Consider the following 21,641-nt stretch of genomic DNA (forward strand, 5'->3'; position numbering starts at 1 on the left):
TTGGTTTTCTTTACTTTACAAAGCAACCCTTTTTTGTCAGAGACTAAAATTAGGTAGAATACGAAGATGGTAAAACAGTCTGGGAGAGCTTAAACCCGAGATCATCTAGCTGGCAAGCGGCAGAACTTGCCACTCTGTGCACGTCCAGGTCCCTATTCTTTTGTTTGTTTCTTGTTTTTTTTAGAGACAGGGTCTCTCTCTGTTGCCCAGCTGGGAGAGAGTGCAGAGGCGTGATGATAGCTCAGTGCAGCCTCCACCTCCTAGGCTCAATTGATCCTCCCACCTCTGCCTCCCAAGTAGGTGGGACTAGAGGCATGCGACACCATACCTAGCTCATTTTAAATTTTTTAAATAAAGACGGAGTCACGGCTGGGCACAGCGGCTCATGTCTGTAATCCCAGCACTTTGGTAGGCTGAAACCAGCAGATCACAAGGTCAGGAGTTCGAGACCAGCCTGGCCAACATAGTGAAACCCCCGTCTCTACTAAAAATTCAAAAATTAGCCAGGAGTGGTGGCAGGTGCCTGTAATTCCAGCTACTCGGGAACGCTGAGGCAGGAGAATCACTTGAACTCAGAAGGCAGCGGTTGCAGTGAGCTGAGATCACGCAACTGCACTCCAGCCTGGGGCAACAGAGTGAGACTTAGTCCTAAAAAAAAAAAACAAAACAAAACAAAACAAAACAAAACAAAACAAAACAAAAAAAAAAACGCCAGGTGTGGTGACTCACGCCTATAATCCTAGCCCTTTGGGAGGCCAAGGTGGGTGGATCACCTGAGGTTGGGAGTTCAAGACCAGCCTGGCCAACATGGAGAAACCCTGTCTCTACTAAAAATACAAAAATTAGATGGGCGTGGTGGCACATGCCTGTAATCCCATTTATTCGGAAGGCTGAGGCAGGAGAATCGCTTGAACCCAGGAGATGGAGGTTGTGATAAGCTGAGATCGCACCATTGAACTCCAGCCTGGTCAACAAGAGCGAAACTCTATCTCAAAAAAACAAAAAGGTATTGACTTTTGAAGTTTTCAGTTTCCAATTATTCATTGTTATCGTGTGGAAATACAGTTTAGTTTTATATATTGACCTTGTATTCTACAACTTCGCTAAATCGCTTACTGGATCTAGTAGCTTTTTTGTACATTCATTCTGATTTTTTGTGTAGATGATGTTTTATTTTTCTTTCTTTTCATATATGTTCGCTATCATCTTTATCTTCTTTCCCAGTCTGTGCTTTTTATTTCATTTCCTGCCTTATTGCACTGTCTGGGACTTCCAGTACAATACTGAATAGAGATAGTAAGAACAGACATCCTTGGCCAGGCATGGTGGCTCACGCCTGTAATCTCAGCACTTTGGGAGGCCAAGGTGGGCGGATCACCTGAGGTCAGGAGTTCGAGACCAGCCTGGCCAACAATGCGGAACCCCGTCTCTACTAAAAATACAAAAATTAGCTGGGTGTGGTGGCATGTGCCTGTAATCCCAGCTACTTGGCAGGCTGAGTTGGGAGAATTGCTTGAACCTGGAAGGCAGAGGTTGCAGTGAGACGAGATCGTGCCACTGCACTCCAGCCTGAGGGACAAGGCAACAACACCCTGTCTCAAAAAAAAAACAAAACAAAAACCAGGCTGGGCGCGGTGGCTCTCGCCTGTAATCCCAACACTTTGGGAGGCCGAGGTGGGCAGATCACGAGGTCAGGAGATCGAGACCATCCTGGCCAACATGGTGAAACCTCGAAAAAAAAAAGCCAGGATGGTGGCTGCCTGTAATCCAGTAGCAGAGGTGAGGCAGGGTTTGAACCTGGAGGGAATTGATTGTGTTTCCAATCTTAGGATAGAACATTGAGTCTTACTATTAAGTATGATATTAGCCATGTTTCATGTATTTCTTTGTTTAATCTCTTAATTTGGCAATTCCATTGATTGATTTTATTTTATTTTATTTTATTTTATTTTATTTTTGAGACAAAGTCTCCCTCTTGTCCCCCAGGCTGGAGTGCAATGGCATGATCTCAGCTCACTGCCACCTCTGCCTCCTGGGTTCAAGCGATCCTCCTGCCTTGGTCCTCCGAGTAGCTGGGATTACAGGCACCTGCCACCATGCCCGGCTAATTTTTTTATTTTTGGTTGAGACGGGATTTCACCATGTTGGCCAGGCTGGTCTCGAACTCCTGACCTCAGGTGATCCACCTGCCTCAGCCTCCTAAAGTGCTGGGATTACAGGCATGAGCCACCATGCCTGGCCACTTTTTTTTTTTTTTTTAAACGGAGTCTCTCTCTGAGCCACCTTACCCGGTCCCATTGATTGATTTTCAAATGCCGAACCCACCTTGTATCCCTTGGATAAATTCCACTTCATCAGGACATGTTTTCCTTTTTATATACTCCTGGACTCAATTTGCTAATATTTTGTGATGGATTGTTTGTATCGATGTTCCTGAAGAATATTGGTCTGTACTTTTCTTTCCGGGCATTGTGGCAGGCACCTGCAATCCCAGCTACTCAGGAGGCTGAGGAAGGAGAATCGCTTGAACCGGGGAGGCGGAGGTTTGCAGTGAGACAAGATTGTGCCATTGCACTCCAGCCTGAGTGACAAGAGCAAGACTCCATCTCAAAATAAAATAAAGGCTTAGTGGTTTTGCATTTTGAGGAACTTGTCTGTGTCAGGTAAATTGTCAAATTTATTGCCACAGAGTTGTTCATAAAATTTCCTCATTATCCTTTTAATGTCCACAGGGACTGTAGTGATATCCCCTCTTTTACCTCAGTGTGCAAATGCTTTTCAAGCCTCTGCTTCTGTCACATTTTCTATTGTCCCACTGGTCTAAATAAGTCATATGGCCAAACTCTGAGTCAGCGTGGGAGAGGACTTCCCAAGGGCGTGGATACGAGCAGACGTGAACAAACCAGGAATCATTACTTCCACAATTCACCACAAGAAGTCCCTCCCTGTGGTAAGTTTCTGCCCCTAAGGGACAGATTTGTTCACATTAGTTGCTTGGTGATTTATTAATATATATTTATTTATATATTTATTAATATATATTTAACAAATACATTAATAAATATATGTTAATATATTTATTATAAATAAGTTTATAGGAATATATATATATATAAATATATATATATATGGCCAGGCCAGGCGCAGTGACTCACACTTGTAATCCCAGCACGTTGGGAGGCCAAGGTGGGTAGATCAGTGGAGGTCAGGAGTTCGAGACCAGCCTGGCCAACATGGAGAAAGCCTGTCCCTACTAAAAATACAAAAGTAGTCAGGCGTGGTGTTGCATGCCCGTAATCTCAGGTACTCGGGAGGCTGAGGCACGAGAATAGCCTGAACCGGGGAGGCGGAGGTTGCAGTGAGCCAAGATTGTGCCGTTGCACTCCAGCCTGGGCAACAAGAGCGAAACTCCGTCTCAAAAAAAAAAAAAAAATTAGCCAGGCATGGCGGTGGGCACCTGTAATCCCAGCTACTTGGGAGGCTGAGACAGGAGAATTGCTTGAACCTGGGAAGCAGAGGTTGCGGTGAGCCGAGACTGCACCACTGCACTCCAGCCTGGGTGACAGAGCGAGACTCTGTCTCAAAATGAAATAAAATAAAATAAGTAATAAAATAAAATAATAAACTCTGTGATGACTGCAAGTCACTTCACACCTTGAAAATTATGTTTACATCTAGGATATATGTATCTAAACGAGGTCTCACTCTGCTTTCCAGGCTGGCGTGCAGCGGAGTGATCATGGCTCACTGCAGCCCCAAACTCTTGGGCTCAAAACATCCTCCTGCCTCAGCCTCCTAAGCAGCTACAGATGTGCTCCACCACACCCTGCTAATTTTTTTAATCTTTTGTAGAGATGTGGATCTCCCTTTGTTGCCCAGGTTGGTCTCAAATTCCTGGGCTCAAGTGATCCTCCTGCTTTGGCCTCCCAAAGTGCTGGGATTACAGGCATAAGCCACTGCACCCAGCCTTAGGATACATAATAGAGAAGTTGAGAAGTGAGGAGAGCATAGTGAAAGGTAAGTCAGGGTGATGGGGGCTCAGAAAGTACCAGAAGGGCCAGGAAACAGATTCCACAAACATCAATTGAGTACTTACTGTATGCATGACTCTGCTAAAGGAATAACTGTGTGGCCAACAGAGCTAGAAAATACGGCTTTTCTCAATAATGAGCTCCCCGTTCACGGAAAGAATCAAGGATAGGCTAAATTGTGTGAGCTCTGGGGAAAGGTTTGGACTAGCAGATGTTTAAGACTCCGTTCTTCTGGAATAGTCTACAATTCCACAACGGGGATTGAGCTTGGGGGAAAGATAGGAGGTGGACAAGAAACAGAAAATGAGGACACTGGCTGGGCGCGGTGGCTCATGCCTGTAATCCCAGCACTTTGAGTGGCTGAGGTGGGTGGATCACCTGAGGTCAGGAGTTCAAGACCAGCCTGGCCAACATGGTGGCCAATGTGGTGAAACCCCATCTCTACTAAAAATACAAGAATTAACTGTGCGTGGTGGTGGATGCCTATAATCCCAGCTACTTGGGAGGCTGAGGCGGGAGAATTGCTTAAACCCGGGAGGTGGAGGTTTCGGTGAGCTGAGATCATGCCACTGCACTCCAGCCTGGGTGACAGAGTGAGACTCTGTCAGAAAGAAAGAAGGAAAGAAGGAAAAAAAGAAAGAGAGAAAGAGAGGAGAAAGAAGGAAGGAAGGAAAGGAAGGAAGGAAGGAAGAAGGAAGGAAAGAAAGAAAGAAAGAGAGAGAAAGGAAGGAAGGAAAGAAAGAGGAAGGAAGGAAGAAGGGAAGGGAAGGGAAGAAGGAAGGAGAAAGAATAAAGAAAGGAAGAGAAAGAAAGAAAGAAAGAAAAGAAAGAAAGGAAAGAAGGAAAGAAAGAAAGAAAGAAAAAGAAGAAAGAAAGAAAGAAAGAAAGAAAGAAAGAAAGAAAGAAAGAAAGAAAGAAAGAAAGAAAGAAAGAAAGAAAAGACAGACAAGACAGACAGGCTGGCCAGGTGTGGTGGCTCACTCCAGCACTTTGGGAAGCCAAGGTGGGTGGATCACTTGAAGCCAGGAGTTTCAGACCAGCCTGGCCAACATGGTGAAACCCTAGTTTTACTAAAAAAAATAAATAAAGTTACCTCATGGTGGTGGCTAACACTTGTAGTCCCAGCTACTCGGGAGGCAGAGGCAGGAGAATGGCTTGAACCTGGGAGGCAGAGGTTGCAGTGAGCCAAGATCGTGTCACTGCACTCCAGCCTGGGTGACTGAGGAAGACTCTGACTCAACAAAACAAGACAAAAAAAACAAAAAAACAACAAAAAAAAGAGGTCAACGAAGGAGGAAGGATGGGAGTGCAGGAGAGAACAGCTTGGGAGAGAAGAGAGAAAAGGGATGCTGGATAGGCAGGCCCCAAAGTTTGGGCTTAGCCCAGAGGGTTCTTGGCTTCACCAAGGAAAGAATTCAAGGGTGAGCTGGTGGTGAGGAAGTTTTACTGAAGTGACAGCAGCAGCAGAGGTTCTGCTCCTGACAGAGCAGGGCTGCCCCATAGGCAGGGAGCCCAGAATAGCAGCTGAGAGGCCGTGCTGCAGTGAGACTTATACCTACTTTTAATTGCATGCAAATGAAGGGGCAGATTATGCAGAAATTTCTAGAAAAGGGTAGTAACTTCGGGGTGACTGCCATGGAAAGGGGCGGTAAGTTCTCCATGTTGCTATGGCAATGGTAAACTGACACGGCACACTGGAGGATGTGTCTTAGGGAGAGGTGCTTTCACCTGTGCCCCGTTTCAGCTAGTGTTTTTTGTTTGTTTGCTTTTGGGGGATGGAGGCTCACTCTGCTGCCCAGGCTGGAGTGCAGTGATGTGATCTCAGCTCACTGCAACCTCTGCCTCCCAGGTTCAATATTCTCCTGCCTCAGCCTCCCAAGTAGCTGGGATTACAGGCGCCCACCACCACGCCCAGCTAATTTTCATATTTTCAGTAGAGATGGGGTTACCTCATCTTGGCCAGGCTGGTTTTGAACTCCTGGCCTCAGGCGATCCACCAGCCTCGGCCTCCCAAAGTGCGGGGATTACAGGCTTGAGGGCATGAGCCACTGTGCCTGGGCTGTTTCAGCTAGCCTTCAGTCTGGTCCAGGCTCTTAGCCCCATCTCGGGAATCCAGTCCTGCCTCCTACCTCAAAAGGAATGGATGTGGCCACCAGGTGCAGTGGCTCACACTTGTAATCTCAGCACTTTGGGAGGCTGAGGCAAGTGGATCACCAGAGGTCAGGAGTTTGAGACCAGCCGGGCCAACATAGTGAAACCCTATCGCTATTAAAAATATAAAAATTAGCTGGGCGTGTTGGCGGGTGTCTGTAATCGCAGCTACTTTGGAGACTGAGGCACGAGAATCACTTGAATCCAGGAGGCAGAGGTTGTAGTGAGCCAAGATCGCACCACTGCACTCCAGCCTAGATGACAGAGCAAGATTCTGTCTCAAAAAATAAAACAATTTAAAAAACAGAGTGGATGGTGGGTGATGATGCAGAGGTTTAGGAGGGGAGGTTTTAGGTGAAACCTCCCTCACTGATTCCTCTCACTGACTTCTTCATCGGACACCCTCTTTCCTGCCTTCCCACACACATACCGCTAAGACCATCTTCCCCCAAGGTCACTATAGGACGCCATGTCCCGAGATCCAATGCAACCACACACTTCTTATCTCACACAGTCTCCAGGCCAGCCCAGGACGCTGGAGACTACTCCCACCTTCCCAAAGCCTTTGTTCCCTTGTTAGTTTGATTTCCTCGCTCCCTGGAAGCTCAGAGCCTCCTCTTTCTCCTCCGTTCCCTCCCAGGGCCACATCCTCGACCCATGTTTCACATTCCATGGAGCTTCCATTTCTACCACTGGCACACCTGTATTCCCAGTCTATGTTTGTTTGTTTGTTTTGAGTCAGAGTCTTGCTCTGTCCCCCAGACTAGAGTGCAGTGGCACGATCTCGGCTCACTGCAACCTCTGCCTCCCAGATTCAAGCGATTTCCCTGCCTCAGCCTCCTGAATAGCTGGGATTACAGGTGTGTACCACTTTTTTGTATTTTATTTTATTTTTTTGAGACAGGTTCTCACTCTGTCTCCGAGGCTGGAGTGCAATGGCATGATCTCGCCCCACTGCAACCTCCACCTCCCAGGTTCAAGTGATTCTCCTGCCTCAGCCTCCTGAGTAGCTGGGATTACAGGCATGCACCACTATGCCCAGCTAATGTTTGTATTTTACTAGAGACGAGATCTCACCATGTTGGCCGGGACAGTCTTAACTCCTGGCCTCAAGTGATCCACCCGCCTTGGCCTCCCAAAGTGCTGGGATTACAGGTGTGAGCCACCGCACCCGGCCTTGTAGTCCTAGTTTTGACCATGACTTGGAGGGTCTGGATCTGCAGAGCCCAGAAACTGCTGCACCGTGTGGTCTTGGTACACGGAGGTATCGTGAAACCCCAAAGTTTGTATGTGATTTGCTTTTTCCTGTGTATCTGCGTGGTTGGTAAGGACAAGAAGATACCACAGTTTCAGAGGATGATACAGACATTCATTTGTGTTGGGCTCCTGTTGGCCTCACCAATATCAAAAAAGCTTCCAGCTGGGCGTGGCGGCTCATGCCTGTAATGCCAGCATTTTGGGAGGCCGTGGCAGGCTGCTTGCTTGAGCCCAGGAGTTTGAGATCAGCCTGGACGACATAATGAGACCCCATCTTTTTTTTTTTTTTTTTTTTTTTGAGACAGTGTCTCGCTGTCACCCAGGCTGGAGTGCAGTGGCACGATCTCAGCTCACTGCAACCTCTGCCTCCCAGATTCAAGCGATTTTCCTGCCTCAGCCTCCTGAGTAGCTGGGACTACAGGCGCCTGCCACCACGCCCAGCTAATTTTTTGTATTTTTAGTAGAGACGGGGTTTCACCGTGTTAGCCTGGATGGTCTTGATCTCCTGACCTCGTGATCTGCCCGCCCCGGCCTCCCAAAGTGCTGGGATTACAGGCTTGAGCCACTGCGCCCGGCCGAGATCCTATCTTTAAAAAACAACTTAGCCGGGCATGGTGGCACCCACCTGTGGTCTCAGCAACTTGGGAGGCTGAGGTGGGAGGATCGTTTGAGCCTGTAAGGTCGAGGCTGCAGTGAGCTGTGACCGTGCCATTGCACTCCAGCCTGGGAAACAGAAACCCTGTCTCAAAAAGAAAAGAAAAGAGCAGCTGGAGCCCCCTTATCTCTGCACGTCTCCCCCACTCTCAATCACCTTGGTCTTTTTTTTTTTTTTTTTAAACCTACTAGAGTCATTTTCTCGCTTCTGTCTGCCCAAACACCTCCTCCTACCAGAGGGAGGGAAGGGAAGTTTCTTCCTATCAAGGCCATATAAATGACGGAGACCACACTTGAAATAATGTCTCTCCCTTGACCTACATCAATATTGAGCATCTGCATGAATGTGTTTATGCGTGTGTGCATGTGCGCAGATGTTCGTGTTAATGCACGCAATTCTGTGGGTATTACTGGGTGCCTTTGTAAATATCTGAGTATGTATTTGTGGAGATTATCTATATTTTATTTTATTTTATTTATTTATTTTGACACAGAGTCTCTCTCTGTCACCCAGGCTGGAGTGCAATGACAAAATCTCAGCTCACTGCAACCTCTGCCTCCCGAGTTCAAGTGATTCTCATGCCTCAGCCTTCCGAGTAGCTGGGATTACTGGCGTGCGCCACCATGCCGGGCTAATTTTTTGTATTTTTAGTAGAGACAGGGTTTCACCATGTTGGGCAGGCTGGTCTCAAACTCCTGACCTCAAGTGATCCGCCCACCTTGGTCTCCCAAAGTCCTGGGATTATAGGCGTGAGCCACTGCGCCCGGCCCACCATTATAGTTTCTTACAGAGTAGTTTCATTGCCCTACACTTCTTCTGTGTTCCACCTACTCATCTGTCCTCCCTCTTAACCCTTAGTAACCACTGAGCTTTTACTATCTTCATAGTTTTGCGTTTTCCAGAATGTCATAGAGTTGGAGAAGTACACAATAAGTGGCCCTTTCAGATTGTGGTTTTCACTTAGCCATATGCACCTAAGTTTCTTTGATGTCTTTTCACAGCTTCAGAGCCTTTTTTTTTTCCCTGAGAAAGAGTCTTGCTCTGTTACCCAGGCTGGAGTGCAGTGACATAATCTTGGCTCACAGCAACTTCCACCTCCCAGGTTCAAGTGATTCTCGTGCCTCAGCCTCCCGAGTAGCTGGGATTAGAGCAAGCACCACCACGCCTGGCTAATTTTTGTTTGTCTGTTTTTGTTTTTGAGGCGGAGTCTTGCTCTGTCACCCAGGCTGGAGTGCAGTGGCGCGATCTCCACTCACTGCAAGCTCCACCTCCCTGGTTCACGCCATTTTCCTGCCTCAGCCTCCCGAGTAGCCGGGACTACAGGTGCCCACCACCACGCCCGGCTAATTTTTTTTTTTTTTTTTTTGTATTTTTAATAGAGACGGGGTTTTACCATGTTGGCCAGGGTGGTCTTAAACTCCAGGCCTCAAGTGATCCGCCCGCCTTGTCCCCCAAAGTCCTGGGATTACACATGTGAGCCACCGCGCTAGCCTTTTTTGTTTTTTGTTTCAAAGAGAGATAGGGTCTTGCTGTGTCACCCAGGCTGGAATGTGGTAGTGTGATCATAGCTCACTCCTCTCACTCCTTTGGGGATCTTGTGTATTGGTGGAGGCGCCTGGGCCCGCTCTGATCATCACGTGGTAAAGATGACAAATTTCTGGCCTCCTTGATGGCCCTTCGGAATGTGAAACTCAACCCGTCCAAGACGAAACTCATCCTCCCCACCCAGCCTGGCCCCTCATCTCCTGTCCCCATCTCAGCATGCAGCACCACCATCTACCTGCTTGCGAAAGGCAGAGATCTGGGCATCTTCCAAGGCTCCGCCCTCCCTCTCCTGGCCGCCTGTTCCCATCCACCAGCAAGCCCTGCCAATTCCATCTCCTAACACATTCTGCACCCGTGCATGCTCCCGTCCCCAAAGCCACACCCTGGGGCTGACCTCGTTACTGAAGCCTCTGTGGTCTACCTGAAATTGTCTTGGCAACACCGGGTCCCCCAAGGGCGACCTGAAGCTCACAGATGTGCATGAGTTTTTCTGGACCAAGTTTTCAGGTTTGATTTTGTCACCCGTATGTACACGGTTTTCTTTTTTTCTTTTCTTTTCTTTTTTTTTTTTTTTTTTGAGATGGAGTCTTGCTCTGTCACCCAGGCTGCAATGCAGTGGCACGATCATGGCTCACTGCAACCTCCGCCTCCCGGGTTCAAGTGATTCTCCTGCCTCAGCCTCCCGAGTACCTGGGATTACAGGTGTGCACCGCCATGCCCGGCTTACTTTTTTCTATATTCTTGGTAGAGATGGGGTTTCACCATGTTGGCCAGGCTGGTCTCGAACTCTTGACCTCAAGTGATCCGCCTGCCTCGGCCCCCCAAAGGGCTGGGATTGCAGGAGTAAGCCACTGCGCCCAGCCTGTTCATGGTTTTTACGGGGACATTGATTCCTCCTGCTGGGGGACATTTGGCAATGTCTGGAGACATTTTGGGTTGTCACAACCGGAGGGGGCTGCTACTGGCATCTGGTAGGTAGAGACCAAGGGTGCTGCTAAACGTCATGCAATGCACAGGACGGCCCCACAGCAAAGAGTTATCCAAATATTCTACATCTCAATAGTGCGGTGATCAAGAAACCCTGTCCTGCTACTACTCGAAGTGTGAGCCGCAGCCTGCAGCTGGTCCCAAGCTGTTGATTTCCCATTTAGATGAGAGAGTTCAGAAAAAAAAGCTTTCAGAATCTTTATTTTTATTTATGTTTTTTGAGACACAGTCTCACTCTGCCGCTCAGGCTGGAGTGCTGAGGCACAATCTTGGCTCACTGCAACCTCCGCCTCCCAGGTTCAAGCGATTCTCCTGCCTCAATCTCTGGAATAGCTTGCGCCAACATGCCTGGGTACTTTTTGTATTTTTAGTAGAGACAGGGTTTCACCATGTTGCCCAGGCTGGTTTCGAACTCCTGACCTCAAGTGATCTGCCTGCCTCGGCCTCCCAAAGTGCTGGGGTTACAGGCATGAGCCACCATGCACTGGCCAGCTTTTAGAATCTTTAAAGGCTGGGTACGGTGGCTCATGTCTGTGATCCCAGGACTTTGGGAGGCCAAGGCAGGAGGATCGTTGGTGCCCAGGAGTTCTAGTGCAGCCTGGGCAAAATAGCGAGACCCCATCTCTGCAAAATAAAAAATAAATTAGCCAGATGTGGTGGCACATGCTTGTGGTCCCAGCTACTTGGAAGGCTGAGGTGGGATGAATGCTTGAGCCTGGGAGGCCCAGGCTGCAGTGAACCGTGATCACACCACTGCACTCCAGCCTGGGTGACAGAGTGAAGCACTCCAGCCTGGGTGACAATGTGAAATGCTATCTCAATAAATAAATAAATAGAATCATTATAGTAATTTCACATAGTAATTTTATGACAGCTGGGCTCATGTTCTGCATGCCTTTTAAATTCCTTCCTGTATTAATAGACTTTTTTTTTTTTTTTTGAGGTGGAGTTTCGCTCTTGTTGCCCAGACTGGAGTGCAACGGCGCGATCTCGGCTCACCACAACCTCTGCCTCCCAGGTTCAAGCAGTTCTCCTGCCTCAGCCTCCCGAGTAGCTGGGATTACAGGCATGTGCCACCACGCCCGGCTAACTTTGTATTTTTATTAGAGAAGGGGGTTTCTCCATGTTGATCAGGCTGGTCTCAAACTCTTGACCTCAGGTGATCCGCCTGCCTTGGCCTCCAAAAGCGCTGGGATTACAGGCGTGAGCCACCGTGCCCAGCCTTTTATTTTCATTTTCTTGGAGACCAGGTCTCACTCTGTTGCCCAGGATGGAGTGCAGTGGTGCGATCACAGCTCACTGCAGCCTCCAGCTCCTGGGCTCAAGTGACCCTCTTGCCTCAGTCTCCTGAGTGGCTGGGACTACAGGCTTGTGCCACCATGCCCAGCTAATAGACTTTTTAAAGAACAGTGTTAAATTTTCAGAAAAATCAAGTAGATGGTACAGAGATTTCGAGTACACTCATTCTCCCCCAACACATACACAATACAATTTCCCCTTTTATTAACATCTTACACTGGTATGGCACATTTGATACAATCAATAAGCCAATTTTTTTTTTTGTTTTAGACAGAGTCTCGCTCTGCTGCTCACACTGGAGAGGAAGGGTGCGATCTCAGCTCACTGCAACCTCTGCCTCCCAGGAATGAACCAATATTGATACATTTTTAGTAACTAAAGTCCATTCTTCATTCAGTTTCTTCAGCTTTCCCTTAATGCTCTTTTTCTGTCCCAGGATCCCATGCAGGATTTCACATGTATTTATCTGAGACAGTCTCACTCTGTCAGCCAGGCTGGAGTGCAATGGCGTGATCTTGGCTCCCTGCAACCGCCACCTCCCAGGTTCAAGCAATTCTCCAGCCTTAGCCTCTCAGTTCCTGAGAAACTGTCCCAGTTGAATGGAAGGAGATGTGATGATTAAATGTTATCTGAGGTCGGGTGTGGTGGCTCACTCCTGTAATCCCAGCACTTTGGTCGACGGAGATGGGCAGATCACCTGAGGTCAGGAGTTCGAGACCAGCCTGGCCAACATGGTAAAACCCTGTCTCTACTAAAAAGACAAAAATTAGCCAGGCATGATGGTGTGTGCCTATAATCCCAGCTACTCAAGAGGCTGAGGCAGGAGAATCACTTGAACCCAAGATGCAGAGGTTGCAGTGAGCCCAGATCTCGCCACAGCACTGCAGCCTGGGTGACAGAATGAGACTTTGTCTCAAAAAAAAATAGCCAGGTGTGGTGGCACCCACCTGTAGTCCCACCTACTCAGGAGGCTGAGGTGGGAGGATTGCCTGAGCCCAGGAGGTGGTGGCTGCAGTGAGCTGTGATCACACCACTGCACTCCAGTCTGGGTAACACAGCAAGACTGTGTCTCAAAATAAATAAATAAATAAATAAAAGTACATACTAACAACATAATTTCTGACCGTCAAGGTTGTCTTTGACCATCTGCTGGAGTAGTGTGTTAGGTTTCTCCACTGTAAAGATACTCTTTTTTTTCCCTCTTTCCTCCTTCCATACTGTGCTCTTTGGAAGGAAGGCACCCCGTGTAGCTTACACCTAAGGATTGGAGAGTTACGTTCCACTCCTTGAGGGCAGAGCATCTACATGAATTATTTGAAATTCTTCTGCAGGGGAAGAAGTCCCTCATCCCCTATTATGAAATTATGTGCTCCTTTTTTTTTTTTTTTTTGAGACAGGGTCTTACTCTGTTGCCCAGGCTGCAGTGCATTTATGCAAACACGGCTCACTGCAGCCCCAACCTCCCACTCTCAAGCAATCCTCCCACCTCAGCCTCCTGAATAGCTGGGATTACAGGTGTGCACTGCCACACCCAGCTAATTTCTTTAATTTGTTTTATTTTTAGTAGAGATGGGTTTTTGCTATGTTGTAAAGGCTGGTCTGGAACTCCTGGCCTCAAGCGATCCTCCCGCCTTGGCCTCTCAAACTGCTGGGATTACAGACGTGAGCCACCAAGCCTGGCCTGCTCATTTCTTGACATCAGTGTGGACTCTCAAATATTCATTTTATACTTCGGATTATAATCATCCAATGTCATTTTTTTTTTTTTTTTTTTTTTTTTTTGACAAGGTGTCTCTCTGTCACCCAGGCTGGAGTACGGTGGTGCAATCATAGCTCACTGCAGTCTCAAACTCCTGGGCTCAAAGGATCCTCCCGCCTCAGCCTCCCAAGCAGCTGGGACCACAGGCATGCACCACCACACCTGGTTAATTTTTAAATGTTTTATTTTTCATCCTGGGCGACATCATGAAATCCCGTCTCTACTAAAAATACAAAAACTTAGCCGGGCATGGTGGCATGCACCTGTACTCCCAGCTTACTCGGGAGGCTGAGGCACGAGAATCATGTGAACACAGGAGGTGGGAGGTGGAGGTTACAATGAGTTGAGATCTCACCACCGCACTTCAGCCTGGGTAACAGAAAGAGACTCCATCTCAAAACAAACAAAAACAAACAAACAAACAAACAAAATGAATGGGGCCATGTGTGGTGGTTTACGCTTGTAATCCCAGCACTTTGGGAGGCTGACGCAGGCGGATCACCTGAGGTCAGGAGTACAAGACCAGCCTGGCCAAAATGGTGAAACTCCGTTTCTACTAAAAATACAAAAATTAGCCAGGCATGGTGGCGTGCGTCTGCACTCCCAGCTACTCAGGAGGTTGAGGCACAAGAATTGCTTGAACGTGGGAGGCAGAGGTTGCAGTCAGCTGAGATTGTGCCACTGCACTCCAACCTGGGTGACAGAGTGAGACTCCATCTCAAAAAAAAAAAAAAAAAAATGAAGAAGTGGTGCTTCACCAGGGAGAGTCTGGGCAGCAAAACACCCTCCGGCGTCTCCTCGCATTGCTCCTGGCTGCACTCCAGGGACAGTGACCTTCTTTGAGCACCAGCTTGGTCCTTCCCCAGGGCCTTTGTCCTTGCCAGTTGCTCTGCCCAGAATGCTCTTCCCCCATCTGCTTCTTTTCATCGCCCCATTCCCTGCCCTACCTCTCCCTCCTCCTCGAAGAAGCTTGCCGGGACAACTGCCCTAGCAAAAGCAGCTCCCACCCTGACTGTCACTAGCCCCTTTGCTAGACTGTGTGATTGTCCCAGTATTTTATCCCTAGGTGAAATGATCTTTTTCTTTTCTTTTTCTTTTTTTTTAAGATGGAGTCTCACTCTTTCACCCAGGCTGGAGTGCAGTGGCACGAACTTGGCTCACTGCAACCTCTGCCTCCCGGGTTCAAGTGATTCTCTTGCCTCAGCCTCCCGAGTAGCTGGGACTACAGGCGCGTGCCACCACACCCAGCTAATTTTTTGTATTTTCAGTAGAGACGGGGTTTCACCATGTTAGCCAGGATGGTCTCCATCTCCTGACCTTGTGATCCACCCGCCTCAGCCTCCCAAAGTGCTGGGATTATAGGCATGAGCCACCGCGCCCAGCCATGAAATGATCTCTTTCACTCGTATTAGTTTATTGCATCTAAATGCAACTGTCACGAGGCTCAAGGACAGGGATGGCCTTTGGCATGCATAATATTTGTTTTTTGTTTTGTTTTGTTTGTTTTTTGAGACGGAGTCTCTCTCTGTCCCCCAGGCTGGAGCGCGGTGCGCGATCTCAGCAAACTGCAACCTCCGCCTCCTGGGTTGAAGCAATTCTCCTGCCTCAGCCTCCCGAGTGGCTGGGACTACAGATGTGCACCACCACGCCTGGCTAATTTTTGTATTGTATTTTTATTTTTTATTTTATTTTATCTTAATTTTATTTTATGAGACAGAGTCTCGCTCTGTTGCCGAGGCTGGAGTGCAATGGCACGATCTTGGCTCACTGCAACCTCTGCCTCCCAGGTTCAAGCGATTTCCAGCTAATTTTTGTCTTTTAAGTAGAGACGAGGTTTCAGCAAGTTGGCCAGGCTGATCTCGAACTCCTGATCTCAAGTGATCTGTCCACCTCGATCTCCCAAAGTGGCTAGGATTACAGGGGTGAGCTACCACGCCCGGCCTAATTTTTGTGTTTTAGTAGAGACATGGTTTCACCATGATGGCCAGGCTGGTCATGAACTCCTGACCTCAAGTAATCTGCTTGCCTCAGCCTCCCAGAGTGCTGGGATTACAGGTGTGGGCCACCGTGCCCGGAATGTTCGTTTTTTGTTTTGTTTTTGTTTTTGTTTTTGAGATAGGATCTTGCTCTGTTGCCCAGGCTGGAGTTCAGTGGCATGATCACAACTCGCTTCACTGCAACCTCAACTTCCCAGGCTCAAGGGATTCTCCTGCCTCAGCCTCCCAAGTAGCTGGAACTACAGGTTCGAGCCATCATATCCAACTAATTTTTTGTAGAAATGGGGTTTTTCCATGTTGCCCAGGTTGGTCTCGAACTCCTGGGCTCAAGTGATCTACCGCCTCGGCCTCCCAAAGTGCTGGGACTACAAGCATGCACCACCCCGCCTGGCTAATTTTTGTATTTTGTGTGTGTGTGTGGAGACAGGATCTCACTGTGTTGCCCAGGTTGTTGTCAAACTCCTGGGCTCAAGCGATCTGCCCACCTCAGCCTCCCAAAGTGCTGAGATTACAGGCGTGTGCCACCGTGCCCAGCCAATATTGTTCTTAAAAATTATTTTGAGGCTGGGCATGGTGGCTCACACCTGTAATCCAGGCACTTTGGGAAGCCAAGGTGGAAGGATCGCTTGAGGCCAGGTGTTTGAAACCAGCCTGGGCAAGATAGCCAGACCCATCTCTACAAAATATTTTTTAAATTAGCAGGGCGTGATGGTGCACACCTGTAGTCCTAGCTACTCAGGAGGCTGAGACAGGAGGATCGCTTGAGCCCATGAGTTCCAGCCTACGGTGAGCTATGATTGCGCCACTGCACTCCAGCCTGGGCATCAGAGCGAGACCCTATTTCTACAAATATACATATAAAACATATATGTACATATATAGCATATAATATTTATATATAACATAATATTTACATATATATATGTACACACATATATATAAATAATTCTTTTGAAATATTTTGGACATGTCTCCCTGAGGTACCTGGGGAGTGCTGATAATAAACTCCATACTGGCTGGGCACGGTGGCTCACACCTGTAATCCCAGCACTTTGGGAGGCCGAGGTGGGCGAATCACTTTAGGTCAGGAGTTCGAGACCAGCCTAGCCAACATGGTGAAACCCCCATCTCTACTAAAAATACAAAAATTAGCCGGGGGAGGTGGCAGGTGCCTGTAATCCCAGCTACTCGGGAGGTAGCACGATCTCAGCTCACTGCAACCTCCACCTACCAGGCTCAAGTGATCCTCCTGCCTTAGCCTCCCAAGTAGCTGGGATTACAGGTGCCCGGCACCACACCCAGTTAACTTTTGTATTTTTAGTAGAGAGGGGGTTTCACCATGTTGCCCAGGCTGTTCTTGAACTCCTGACCTCAAGTGATCCACCCGCCTCAGCCTCCCAAGGTACTGGGATTACAGGCATGCGCCGCTGTGCCTGTCCTGAAGGTCATAGACGTTGAGAGAAGGGTGAACCAACCTCGCAGTGGAAGGGCTGCAAAGTGGCTCAGCTGGTGGACCCTAGATCCGGTGACTTGGGGCTCAAAGCCTCCTTCTATTCTCCTTGGTGTATGACTCAGTTTTTCCATCTGTAAAATGGGTACAATCCTCATTATGCTGGTGTCGGCATGAGGATTAATGAGACAATGTCGGGCATATAACACACTCAGAAATTGTCATCTATGAGTCTGATCCCTGAAGTGCACACACAGGTGGAATTTTGCAGATGATTTTATGGGGTTTCACATACTCCCCCAAACCAAATCCTGAACTCCTGACCTATAAACCCTCTAAGTCATCCCCACCCCCAGCTTAATAAGCAGGCTCTGTCTAATGAGTTAGGAGGCGTGAGAGCCCAAAGAGCTCCAGGTGTGGGAGGAGGCGGGAGGCTGGAGGGGGGCTCCAGGAGGGGCCGCCCCATGCGCACAGGGCAGCCAGTGTGTCTGAGGCTGCCTAGGCCGTAGAAACAGGCCCCCAGGGGCAGGTGGTGATCTTGATTCCAGCCGGCAGTGTGTGGGTGGGGCAGTCTAGACCAGCCAGGCTTTCCAGTCCGCCCAGTGTGGGGGTTGGGCCAGTGGAGGCCCCTGGAGGCAGGGACAGGAGCACTCGACCTGCACTGACACCTCTGGACCTGGACGGCCCTCCACCCATCCTTCCCAAACTGCAGCCCCCTCCCGGGATGGGAAGCTGAACTTGTGCGCCCACCCTACATCTCCCCGGATTGTGTGTGAGCAAGTTGCATTTGCCGCCTTTGCTGGGTTTGTCCTTGGGGTCCACAGAGGTCACAGGAAACATCCCAGGAAAAGCAAACCCGCGTGTGAGCCAGCAGGACACGCCAAGCTCAGAGAGGGGCAGGTTATGGCGGGAGCACCCTTTCCTGCTGGAAATGCATCCCCGGGCTGGGAGCCCCAGGTCTCCAGATGGGGAAACTGAGGTCCAGTGGGAAAAATACCTTGTTTAGGTCCTTCGAGGGGACTGGGACAGGAGCCCGGGCATGCGTCATCCACTTCAGCACCTGTGCTCACACACATAGACACTGGCCCCTTTGCGCACCCACACCCACTCCTGCACGGGCACATCCAGACAGGAGGGCCCACGCCCCAGCTCCCCTCCCTCGGCACACCCACCCCCATGCCTACTCACATGCTCCAGACCATGAGACCCACGCCCCAAACACACGTGCAATTTCAACAAAGAGCCACCATCTGGGGTCAGGGGTCTTGGAGACCGGCTTGACACAGCGTCTTTCCATTTCATAGCATTTTTTTTTTTTTTTTGAGACGGAGTTTTGCTCTTGTTGCCCAGGCTAGAGTGCAATGGTGCGATCTTGGCTCACCGCAACCTCCACCTCCCAGGTTCAAGCGATTCTCCTGCCTCAGACTCCTGAATAGCTGGGATTACAGGCATGCGCCACCATGCCTGGCTAATTTTGTGTTTTTAGTAGAGATGGGGTTTCTCAATGTTGGTCAGGTTGGTCTTGAACTCCAGACCTCAGGTGATCTGCCCACCTTGGCCTCCCAAAGTGCTGGGATTTTTTATTTATTTATTTATGTTTTTGAGACGGAGTTTCGCTGTTGTTGCCCAGGCTGGAGTGCAGTGGTGCAATCTTAGCTCACCACAATCTCTGCCTTCTGGTTTCAAGCAATTCTCCTGCCTCAGCCCCCCAAGTACCTGGGATTACAGGCATGCGCCACCACCTCTGGCTAATTTTTTTTCTATTTTTAGTAGAGATGGGTTTCTCCATGTTGGTCAGGCTGGTCTTGAACTCCGGACCTCAGGTGATCCGCCCACCTTGGCCTCCCAAAATGCTGGGATTACAAGCATGAGCCACTGGGCCTGGTCTTTTTTTTTTTTTTTTTTTTTGAGATGGAGTCCTGCTCTTTCACCCAGGCTAAAGTGCAGTGGCACGATCTCAGCTCACTGCAACCTCTGCCTCCTGGGTTCAAGCAATTCTTCTGCCTCAGCCTCCTGAGTAGCTGGGATCACAGGCGCCCGCCACCAAACACAGGTAATTTTTGTATTTTTAGTAGAGATGGCGTTTCACAATGTTGGCTGGTCTCGAATTCCTGACCTCAGGTGATCCACCTGCCTCGGCCTCCCAAAGTGCTGGGATTACAGGCGTGAGCTACTGCGCCCGGCCTGTATGTTATCTTTTTATGTATCACTTTCTGAGTGCATTTGTGTGCATGAAGCTGACATTTACATTTGTGTGAATTTGTGAATATTTGTGTGAGTCTGTGAGCACTTACTCCTGTTCACAAGGTGACAAGGTGCATATGTGTGTGTGTGTGTGTGTGTGTGTGTGTGTGTTTTCTGAAAGTAACACACTTTTTTCTTTCTTTTTTTTTTTTTTGAGACAGAGTCTCTGTCACCCAGGCTGGAGTGCAATGGCACGATCTCAGCTCATTTCAACCTCTGCCTCCTTGGTTCAAGCGCTTCTCCTGCCTCAGCCTCCGAAGTAGCTGGGATTACAAGCGTGTGCCACCATGCCCGGCTAATTTTTGTATTTTTAGTAGAGACAGGGTTTCACCATGTTGGTCAGGCTGGTCTTGAACTCCTGACCTCAAGTGATCCACCCGCCTCGGCCTCCCAAAGTGCTGGGATTACAGGTTTGAGCCACCGTGCCCAGCCGAAAGTAACACACTTTTCTTTCTATGCCTGGAAAGAATGAACTCACACAAACACTTGTGCATTCACAATTATATACATCTAAGAGGCATGCAGGGGATATTTTGACAAAAATACAATGGAGGGCCAAACACGGTGGCTCATGCCTGTAATCCCAGCACTTTGGGAGGCCGAGTGGGGAGGATCCCTTGAGCCTAGGAGTTTGAGATCAGCCTGGGCAATATAAGGAGATCCCATCTCTACACAAAACAAAAAATTAGCCAGGGATGGTGGCTGCAGTGAGCCATGATTGTGCCAGTGCACTCAAGCCTGGGGTGACAGAGTGAGATCCTGTCCAAAAAAAAAAAAAAACACACAATAACAACAAAACAAACAATGGAACGAAAGCAAATATTAAAATATTAAAAACATCCGGCTGGGCGCGGTGGCTCATGCCTGTAATCCCAGCACTTTGGGAGGCCGAGGCAGGTGGATCACCTGAGGTCAGGAGATTGAGACCATCCTGGCTAACACAATGAAACCCCGTCTCTACTAAAAATACAAAATATTAGCTGGGCGTGGTGGCGGGCGCCTGTAGTCCCAGCTAATGGGGAGGCTGAGGCAGGAGAATGGCGTGAACCCGGGAGGCGGAGCTTGCAGTGAGCTGAGATCGTGCCACTGCACTCCAGCCTGGGTGACAGAGCGAGACTCGGTCTCAAAAAAAAACAAACAGAAAAAAAAAAAATCCACAAATCGGCACTTAGACTTTACAAATAAACACACAATTGCACTCATGTACACAAATATTTGTACGCAACACGTTCACACACACCTCCACACTGACAGACACAATCAGATTCACACACAGAAATACATTCGCTCATACAGATATGAATTCCTAGATAAATATGCACATTTGAACTCTCACAAAAGCATTCAGAAACAGGCATTCTTTTTTTTTTTTTTTTTTTTGTATGTGACAGAGTTTCACTCTGTTGCCCATGCTGGAGTACAGTGGTGCAATCCTAGCTCGCTGCAACCTCTGCCTCCTGGGTTCAAGCGATTTTCCTGCCTCAGCCTCCCAAGTAGCTGCAATTATAGGTGTGGGCAACCACGCCCGGCTAACTTTTGTATTTTTAGTAGAGACGGGGTTTCACCATGTTGGCCAGGCTGGTCTTGAACTCCTGACCTCAGGTGATCCACCCACCTCAGCCTCCCAAAGCACTGGGATTACAGGCGTGAGCCACTGCACCCGGCAGAAGCAGGCATTCTTGCACAGGTATACCTGCTTTCATGCTTACACAATCTGTCACAGGCACCCACCATATATTCAAATCCACAAAGATACTCACATGTAAACACACATATACGCACCAAAATATAGTCAGGAACTGCTCATCATAAATCACACATCTGCCGGGCATGGTGGCTCAAGCCTGTAATCCCAGCGCTTTAGGAGGCTGAGGTGGGCAGATCACGAGGTCAGGAGATCGAGACCATCCTGGCTAACATGGTGAAACCCAGTCTCCACTTAAAAAAAAAAAATACAAAAAATTAGCCAGGTGTGGTGGCGGGTGCCTGTAGTCCCAGCTACTCAGGAGGCTGAGGCAGGAGAATGGCGCGAACCCGGGAGGCAGAGCTTGCAGTGAGCCAAGATCGCGCCACTGCACTCCAGCCTGAGCGATAGAGCGAGACTCCATCTCAAAAAATCAATCAATCAATCAATCAATCAATCAATCACACATCCATGTGCATATAGCCAGATTCACATACTCAAATACAAACCCACTTAGACACACATCCTCACCTCCACACAGAGCCTTCTCCCAGCACACACTGCAGATACCAGAATACACGA

This window comes from Hylobates moloch, unplaced genomic scaffold (genome assembly GCF_009828535.3).
Source record: "Hylobates moloch isolate HMO894 unplaced genomic scaffold, HMol_V3 SCAFFOLD_12, whole genome shotgun sequence".
Taxonomy (NCBI): domain Eukaryota; kingdom Metazoa; phylum Chordata; class Mammalia; order Primates; family Hylobatidae; genus Hylobates; species Hylobates moloch.